The sequence below is a fragment of the Globicephala melas genome, chromosome 6, assembly GCF_963455315.2.
Source record: "Globicephala melas chromosome 6, mGloMel1.2, whole genome shotgun sequence".
Lineage (NCBI taxonomy): Eukaryota > Metazoa > Chordata > Mammalia > Artiodactyla > Delphinidae > Globicephala > Globicephala melas.
Window position 1 is genome coordinate 106,158,908 of NC_083319.1, and position 9,082 is coordinate 106,167,989.

Consider the following 9,082-nt stretch of genomic DNA (forward strand, 5'->3'; position numbering starts at 1 on the left):
CGCACCTTGGATCAGTCGGAAGCTTCGGGAAATGAGGGTTGACCTAGGTCTTTGAGGCCCCAAGTTTCTTGGTTCGGGCAAGAAGAGAGAGAAAAAAAATCACAGCTGGGAAAACAGGAGCAAAAGAAAAGCAAAAGGAAAGCAGCCCTGTTCGTCTTCGCTTTGCTCGATTTAGGTGTCTTGGGCGCATGAGGAGAAAAAGAGAAAAGAGCAAGCCTCGTGCGCGTTGGAAAGCGGGTCACTGGGAGCCCCAGGGTGCGGGGCCGCGGGCTGGATGGGCGGCGAGGCCTAGCCCGGTGCCCCGGCAGCAGAGCCGGCCGCCTGGGAGCACCCGCTCGCCGGCTGCTCCCTGCGAAGAACCGCCTTGAGAACGTTGCACCAAGCAGCACATGGAACTTCCAGCGAAAATACTCCCTCCTAGGTCCTAGGTCTCTATATTTGTGTATGTTTAAGAAATAATTAGATTGGCTTTTAATTTAAAATAAACCTCCCTCCCCGCTTTAATTTGGAGAAAGTCCCCAGTGATCCTGGAGGTTTATTTGCGGTGTGTGTGTGTGTGTGTGTGTGTGTGTGTGTATGTGTGTGTGTGTGTATGCAAACCATGACCCAGGTCCTCATTTCTCGGGTAACATTTCCATTTTAAGACAAAAGGAAGAAGGATTAGAAAATGAAAAGGTGACTCTATTGAGAGTTGCTGACACTTCATTTCTGACCTGGAACATTCCTTGCTCTCAATAATACCTGCTTTTTTTTTTCCCCCGAGGCCATCTGAATTGGACGCAGCTCTCTCCAGGCCCCCAGCAGTCCCCATACGGTGGCCCAGAGCAAGCACACGTGGACCAGAATGCATCCCATTTGAAGTCTTTTTCTTGTCCTATGTCTACACTGGAGATGCAATTATTAAATGTTTTTTGTTGTTGTTGCTGTTATTGTTTTTTAAACTGAAGTCAAATTGAGTAAGACTTGGCAAAAACACCCAAATAAAAGAACTCTAGATGGGACTTGGAAGAAAAAACATCTTTATTAGGTATTATAATTCCCATAATTGTTATTGACAATAATCAGGCAAGCCTCAAACACAAACCACCAGCACACCCCTCAGCCTGTGTTGACTCCCTAAACCCACCCACAGGCTAGATGAGGAAGGGTGGCTCCATCTGTCCTGGGGAGAATGCTTTGCAGCTGCCCCCAAAGGACTCCATTCTAAGATTGGAACAAGGGGTGGGGGAATTATGTAAGTTCAGTAGCGGGAAAGAGAAAATTATTTACCTGCGGAGATAGTATAGGTGGATGGATGTTTTGTATGTGCGGTTAAATGCCTTCCTATAAATATTAGCAGTGGATACGATCGTGCAAGAAAATCTATGTATATATGTGTATATGGGCATATGCCCGCTGAGAAATTACCCCTCCCCCTCAATCTTTATTTCTTGGGTTAAGGCTCCTCATGCGCCCACAAAAACTGTCCCCCCTCCCCACCCCGCTGGGGAAAGGAATGTAGAGGCCATACAGGAGTTTACCTTTGCCTTTGTTAAAGGATCAGTTTCTTTTCCGCTTAGACAGAGATCTGGGCCTGGGCCATCTCTGGCAGGGGAAAGAAGAATATTACCAAGTTTTCCTTCGATACATTTCTAAATCCATCTTAAAGTAGCTGGTGCTGTCACCTTGAGAAACCTATGAGCTCCCATCACCATGAGGACCATAGTGATGGTGGTGTGTGTGAACCGACGGGGGTCTTCATAGCATATTCGGTCAGCAAACTGCACCCAAACATGTCCTACATTTAAAAATTCGTATCGTTTTTCCTTCATTTAAGCCACAGCTTGTAATGAGAGGGGTTCCGATAGAGAGGTAGGGGTGAAGATGATGTTGAGGGTTAAAGAAATGCCTTGAAAGAGCAGACATCATCAGGTTTCTCACATAAATACCGCTGGGCAGAAATAGGCCCCTAATAGAGCAGAAGGTAGGAAGCTAGGACTGATCTTCACCTTATGCCTATATCTGGTGAACACAAAAGGGGCCCTTGAAATTACCCAGGGGTCAGAGGGGTGCATTCATCAGTGCCATTTTCAGCCATTAAAGCCCCCTTAAAACCACATTTCATGACGAGACCTGGTGAACACTGGAAAAGCCCCGGCAAACCCAGAACACTCCCACACACATTAGAGCTTTCTGGAACAAGAGTTTATATAAGTAATAAAATAAGAAAATACGCCCCTCCCATCCTAATCATCGGCAGCAGGAACCTGGCAGGCCTCGTCCATGGTGCCTGCGGTTTAAACTCTCAGGGAGAAGCGTGTTAGGTTTCCACCTCAAAGGGGCGTTACTTGGGGAGGCATCTGGAGATTGTACTGGCGGCAGGCACATCAGCGAAGGGCACAGTCACGTCTGATGGAATTACGGGGAAGCAATTACGGAGATGAGGCTCATTAATGTGGACAACTGTGGGGTCGAGGGTTGGTCATCGGAGGCTTAAGTCAGGCCCCAAAGCACTGTAAGAGCAGCGCTCAGAGGAAGGGGGGGGAGGGCCAAGGAGGGACCATCTAGAGGGAGGACTGTTTTGAAGGGGTCCCTCTTAGGACAACCCTGGCTAAGGCTCCGGGGTGAGAGAAGCTGCTTTCTCTTCTGTCCTCCAGCCAGGCTTGCCTTCTGGGATGTGAAGAAGAGCCCTGCGCCTGCAGTTTGCACGATGTGAACTGCATCCTTCTCTCTGCAGGGGTGAGTAGGTCCTGGCACATTTCTGCCAGACTCAGAGAAGGTTCTGGGAGTGTCTGGAATGGGGCACAGCACACTTAACCTCACCTGACTCCAGACACTCCCTTAGGAAGGCAAAGGAAGAACTCAAGATATAATAATTACACAATGATCGGCACATAGTAGGTACTCAGTAAATATTTGGGAGGAGATGAGGCCGGGTATCCATGAATACTAATTTATTTAGTGGGCTATACTGAGGCTTTGGAGAAGAAAGAGCGCCTCAGTAAGCTTCAGCTGAGACTCTTTTAGGCCTTGATTACTCTGTCAGGAATCAAACTAAAACTGTAAGCATCCCTTATGGCCTTGGTCGTGCAAAGACGGGCCTCTGCCAGGGTCAGGGAAAGGGATGCAGCAGCCTTCCTGGGTGGGAAGTTCCAGTTCTTGGCCTCCTTTCTCTGCAGGGACCTGCCCCTCCTCCATTTTCTCCACCTGGAAATTAATGAGTTTAGGTCTCTCCACTGCAGCTCAGGGTCGGGGGTTGGGCTGTGACTGTGGAGCGCAGGGGGATCTCTAGGACCAGCTGCCGCACTAGGTCTGCCGATGGGGAGGAAAGCTGATTTGGGTAGCAGGTTCTTCAGGATGAGGGAGGGTTAACCCTTACCATTCCCTGAATGGCCTCTTTCAAAAACAGTCTTTCCTCAGACCCCCACCTGTGCACATTCTGTTTTTCCTTCTGTTCAGATTTTAAAAAGGAACGCACCGCCTCCACCCCCTTGGGTCCATGTAGGTTACTGCACCTCTCCCCTCCTCGGCATCTCCTGGATCTCTGCCTGAAACTGCAATTGCAGCCGCCAGGAGGAAGTGAGTTTCTCCGGAGAGCCCTGGCCATACTTTCAGCTCTGATGGAGCTTGTGGTGAATGGTCCAGGAGTTTGGTGCTCCTTCCCCCTGTATCTCAATGACTTCCTTCGGCTTGTCAGGTGCCCACAGCGCTACAGCAAAGAGGGACAAACACCTCCCTCCTCCCTTCCTACTGGCTGCCCTCCCCCCACCCCCCAACCGACAGCAGAACCCAATATATCTGCAGTCCCAGCCCTGACACAGTCTGCCGGTCTTCTGGATGCCAGATTATTTGTTTAAAGGGTAAACCAAAAGCTAAACACAGAGCAAAAACACAGCCAACGAAGAAAGGTGTCGCCCCGCATACAATGCACCCCGAGCCCAGAGAAAGATCTGCACACGGAAGCACTCCGCAATGCGCTCACAGCAACTGCCTCCCCGCTCCACACTCCCCCCACCCCCAATCTGGGCTTGCACAGATCTGTGTTTCTGTTACAGAATCAGCTTCTGTTTCTCTCTGAGTCTGTTTGCATCTCTAAGCCCCTGTCTGTCACAAGCCACACGCCTCCCCAGCCCAAAGGCTCCGGTTGGGGCAGCCCAGCCGGCGAGAGCCCGCGACCCCTCCCGCCTGAAGCCGCAGCGCTGAGCTCTGCGGAGGGCAACTCGGCTCTGTGGCTCCTTCCTCGGAGGGCTCTCCCGGACCGACGGTGCACAGCCAGCCCCATTCTTGGCATTCACCGCGTGCCTTAATTGTATGGACATTTAAATCAAGGTCCGCTGTGAACACGGAGAGAGAGGCCTTTCTCCTGAGGAAGGAAAGGAGGAAGGAAGGAAAGGTGGAAGAAAGGAAGGGGGATGGGGAGAAGATGGAATGAGAAAACAAGGAAAAACAAGTAAAAAGCGGCGAGTGTGCGTGTGCACTGACAGCGGGGACAGGCTTGGGGGTGGGGGAGCGCAGGGAGAAAAGGACCACAGCATCCTCCCTACCGCAGCTCTCCCGATCACACAGACAATGAGATGACAGCGACGTCTTCCAAAGGCTCTTTGTTCTCCCCCATCCTTTCGGATCCAGGCTTTTTCCTGCAAAGCGGAGGGGGTGGTGGGTTGCGGGATGTGGGTGGAAGTGGGAAACGGAGGGGTGCCTCCCCCATGTTAATTACCCCGACTCCCCTGGCCCCTTCCGCCAGCCTTGCCTCCCCTGCAAGCCCAGACAATGAAAAAAACAAAACAAAACAAAAAACACCACCAACCCCACCTCGCCCCAGCGCATCAGATCCTACCCACCGACCTCGCCCTCAGCTTTGCCCAGGAAACTGAGGGGGGCCAGGAGGGGGAAGACGAGGGCAAGGAACGAGCAGGGCAACAGGAGCTCTGCAGCGGCTGCCAGGGCAGGGCAGGGCGCGCGGCCGCAGCCTTTACCTCGCTCGCTGAGTCCAGGAGCAGCCGGGCCGGGCGTGCCGCAGGGGCTAGCTGCCGGGGTCCGGGGCCAGGATCTGGGGAATCAGCCTTCCGGAACTCGGCTGCTGCAGTCCTCTCGCTCAGGTCCCAAGTGGTGGAGGGGAAAAAGAAAAAGGGGGGGGAGGATAAAAACACCCATAAGACCGAGGCCCATCTGGCCCCTCATCAGCTTTGTCAAGTCTTGCATACGCTAAAATGCTAATGACCTAGATAGCTCATGCAAAATGCAGCAGGGAGGGAGGGAGCGAGGGAGGTAGGAGGGAGGAAGAGAGTGAAGGGGGGGGCATAGAGAGGGAGGAGGAGACGGAGGGGAGGGGGAGGGAGGGAGGGAGGGAGGGGGAGAGACGGAGGGAAGGGGGGAGAGAGAGAGAGAGAATATCTATGTCTTCGAAACACCCCTACCACTCTCCCCACCCCACCCCAAACTGTCAACGGGCTTTACCAGGTGAAGGATGGGCACAGATCTAAAAGTCACTCTTGCCTAATGTGCTGGATCCCTGGGTTTCTCCCCCACCCCCGGAAAAATAGGGGGAGAGGGCCAGAGAATGAGAGTCCCCAAAACCAAAGGGATAATAAGACATTATTTTCAGCCCCTTCCCTCCATGCCCTCCTCTACCTCTCCACTCTGTTTACACACAAATACAGACGCCTCCTTAAGTGTGTACATGGACATATCAATTTTTCATCAATTTCTCAGAGCTCCTATCAACAGACATCAGTATGCTCATCCCGAGCAAAACCCATCCTGTGAACCCAAAGGGGTGTTAAAACAGACCCTTTCTTTTCACCCTCTTCCTCCAGCTGCCCCATCCCCACTCACGTCCCCCTCCCGCCACTATTCCCTTAGCCCTCCAGGCATCATCTCCAGCTTCTACTCTCTTCTAAGCCTTCTGCTCCCCAGTCTCCTCTCCAACACCCGGATCTCCAGAGGGTGAGGCAGGTAGCAGGAAAGCCAAGTTGAGTCTACCTGATCTCCCACAATTCTGCTCCCATTCCCAGAAAACAGACAAACAAGCAAACGCAACTCCTCCCCAACAATGACACTGTCCAAGCACACCAAAAGGATAAATAAAATTCAATTCGAATACCCTCAGAGGTCCGCACGCCGGGCGGGCCCCCTACCGCACGGGAGATCACTCGTATTCCCGAGCCAACGCTCCCGCGCATCCCTTCTGGCGAAACCCAAAGTGCTTTGTCCGGGGGGTGGTCTATTCAGGGTCTTCTTCTCTCTGTTCTTCTTTTTAAGAGACTGGTCGCAGTCCGCAGCGTTCCAAAGAAAGGCAGTAGATCTACTGGAATAAAAGGGATCAAGATAATGTACAGGCAGAAGAATGAGGGAGGGATACGGAGAGGCAAAGGAAGTCCGCATCTAGGGAGCGGCCGCCGGGGCCCAGCCCGAGTGGCTGCCTTCGCTGGGGAAGGGGCGGGCGGAGAGAAGGCGCTGGTGGTCGCTCCCCTTGGCAGGAGGAAATGATAACCATGATAAGAAGCGTCATGGTGATGATCATGAGCATGATAAAAAAAATTCAGAATCTCCCTTCGATGAGCCAGAGCATGCGTGCAGGAGGGACTGCACTGCTGGCGGCGGCGGCGGCCGGGGGGAAGGAGCGGAGAGCAGAGCAGGAGGCAAAGGTTGCAGCGGCAGCACCCTCAGATGAATAATAATAACGCGCAGCGCAAGTTGCGGTTTAGCCTGGAAATCCAGCCCTCCGCGTGAACTCACGTCGAGGGCGGATTGCAGGGGATGGGGAAGAAGGGGCGGGGGGACGGAAGAGGAGGGAGGGGCGGCAGGGGAGAGAGGAAGGCAGAGAGGGACAGAGAGAATTTGGAGCCTTTTAATTTATCTTACCAAGCCCCAGTCTCGCTCGCCATCCTCTCCGGGTGAGGTCCTTTTGAAAAATTATTTTTCCTTTAACGAATTATTCAGCTAAAAGAAGCCACATCTGCTGACTGTACCGAAAACAAGAGGATTAGAAACCGGTCCACAGAGCCGGGCCCGCAGCCCCCCGCCCCCTCTCTGCACCAGCACACGTCATTCTCACTGCCCCCGGGTACCTCCCTCTCCTGCTTGCTTGGGGAGAGCTGCGCCAAGGAAAATGCGGATTTGGGGAAAGTGACAAGTGGGAGCGCTCGGAAGGGCGGGAAAACCAAGGCGGGAGGTGGCGATTCGCACCCGCACATTCACACGCGCTTCCGTTTATCCGTTTCTATCCTGGGAGAAGGGGGCGCTTTCACCGTGCCCACACGCGCGGCACCTGCAGTGGTCAGTGCCCTCCCTCCTTGACGTAACCCGCACCGGTCCCGGGACGACTCCGATCAGCGGCCCGGGCCAGCAAACCCACACCTGGTCCTCCGCCCCGCTACCCTTCCTCCGCTTCCTACCCAGCGGGTGGTGCACCCCCTGTCTCTCCTGCTTTGGCAAATGGACTGGGGGGTGCTTAGGGCACCGCACGCCCTCTGCTTCTAACCCCAGGCCGGAGGCGCGGGACGAGACTCGGGCGAGGCCCGGGGCGGGGTGGCTGGGGGGCTGCGGCGGAGGCGGTTGACATCACTGCGGAGAGCGCGCGGCTCTCCCGCCGCTGCGGCGACCGGAGGGCCTTTGCGCCTCGCCACCCCCTCCTCTTTCCCCGAGCCGGAGCCTCTGCGTCAGGGCAGGACGGCGGCGGGGCGCGGGGGGGAGAGGGGTTGTCGTGAGCCGGGGAGGGGGCGGGGAGGTAGTCCCATCCCCCGCCCCCCTGCAGTCAAGGTGAACGTGAAGGAGAGCGGGCGCGCGTGCCCGCGCCTCTGGGTACGTGCGCGCGCCCCTCCTGGCTCCCGGCCTCGCTGCCCGCGGCGCCCTCCCGCCCGCCCGCGCCGCGCCGCGCCGCGCCGCCGGGGCCAGATGGACGCCCGAAATTAGAGCGCACACAAGTGCGTCTCCACGTCCGGCCGCCACCCGTCCCGCGAACGTTTAGACTCACTTCGGGAGGCGCCTTTTGTTTTGCTGGTGTGTGCCCCGTGTGGAGTATTTTTCCGGGAGCGCGGGGTTAGCTTGGCCTTAAGGAAGGACTCAGAATGAAAAATCTGCCCATTAGAACAAAACCCCCAGACACTCCCCGCCCCGACCCCCCAACACAAACCCAGCGCCAGCAAGGAGAAATCTTCGGTCTTTCCCGGGAGCCGGTTCAGCAGCCGCGGGAGTCAACCCTCACCCTGGCGATGTCCGCACACGCAGGGCCCATCTGCTTCCCCTACTCAGACTTTTCTTCTTTGATGACTTAAAGAAAAAAGAAAGAAAGAAAGAAATAGAGAAAGAAAAGAGAAAGAAAAACCTAAGCGTTCCTTGGGCAGCGCTGGATTCAGAGCAACGAGCGATGGGTAGAAAGAACAAGCCCCTGACAGCTACAAGCAGCTCCGCAAATCAGATGGCCCGCGCGCGGCGGCCGGGAGCCGTCCTGCGGGGTCGTCGCAGGTGCGCGCCCACCGTGCGGGAACCGGCCCAAGGAACGGTGACCCTGGGCTCGGCCCTGCTCGCTCCCAGGCCATTTCGGTTCTTGTTAATTATTGGGTGTTTGCCTCATTAAAAGAAGAATAGCAATCACACAACCTCTTAGCACTGGGTTTTTGCTTCCAACAATGTACCACGAGAAGCTTAAAAATAAGCAGTTTTTGTAAATTCCAAGAAGCGGAAAGCTTCGCTTTAGATTGAGAGAGAGACAGACAGGGAGCGATAGAGAGAGGAGAGGAGAAGAATATAAAACATCCCTGCAGTAGATTTTTAATTTCTGACGACTGTAGTTTGTCTTTCCAAGATCCCCGGAAAGGGATCTCTTTCCGGGGAAAACTTACCATTCTGGTAACGTTGCTCGCAAACTACAATACTTTTCTGGTGCAAAAACTATATTGGCGGTCGCTTGGCTCAAGACTGCCACCATTTTGATAAGGGTTTTAGATTCAGGACTATGTGTTTCCTATTCACTAAGGATTCCTTAAGCAAGCAGTCCCTGAACACCTTCTACGTGGAGGCATGGGGCTGCGACTGGAGCTCTAGGTTGCTTGACTGAAGGGCAGCAGGACACAGCGCTGCTGCCCTTTCCTTGGTTTTTCTT

The 9,082-nt window shown here is 54.4% G+C and overlaps 1 long non-coding RNA gene across 10 annotated transcripts; it reads right to left on the reverse strand.

Annotated features, from left to right (window-relative positions):
• Positions 1 to 1,002: 1,002 nt before the first annotated feature.
• LOC132597511 (uncharacterized) lies at positions 1,003 to 8,329 on the reverse strand. Of its 10 annotated transcripts, none has more exons than XR_009564416.1 (7): positions 8,114 to 8,329; positions 7,955 to 8,030; positions 6,844 to 6,944; positions 6,083 to 6,286; positions 4,956 to 5,073; positions 4,524 to 4,616; positions 1,003 to 4,342 (listed from the first exon to the last, which is right to left on the reverse strand). It is a non-coding gene; the product is annotated as an uncharacterized lncRNA (long non-coding RNA). The 10 variants fall into 10 exon arrangements; XR_009564418.1 differs by having other exon boundaries at positions 6,083 to 6,283; positions 8,114 to 8,327; XR_009564415.1 differs by having other exon boundaries at positions 8,186 to 8,288.
• Between the last annotated feature and the right edge of the window lie 753 nt (positions 8,330 to 9,082).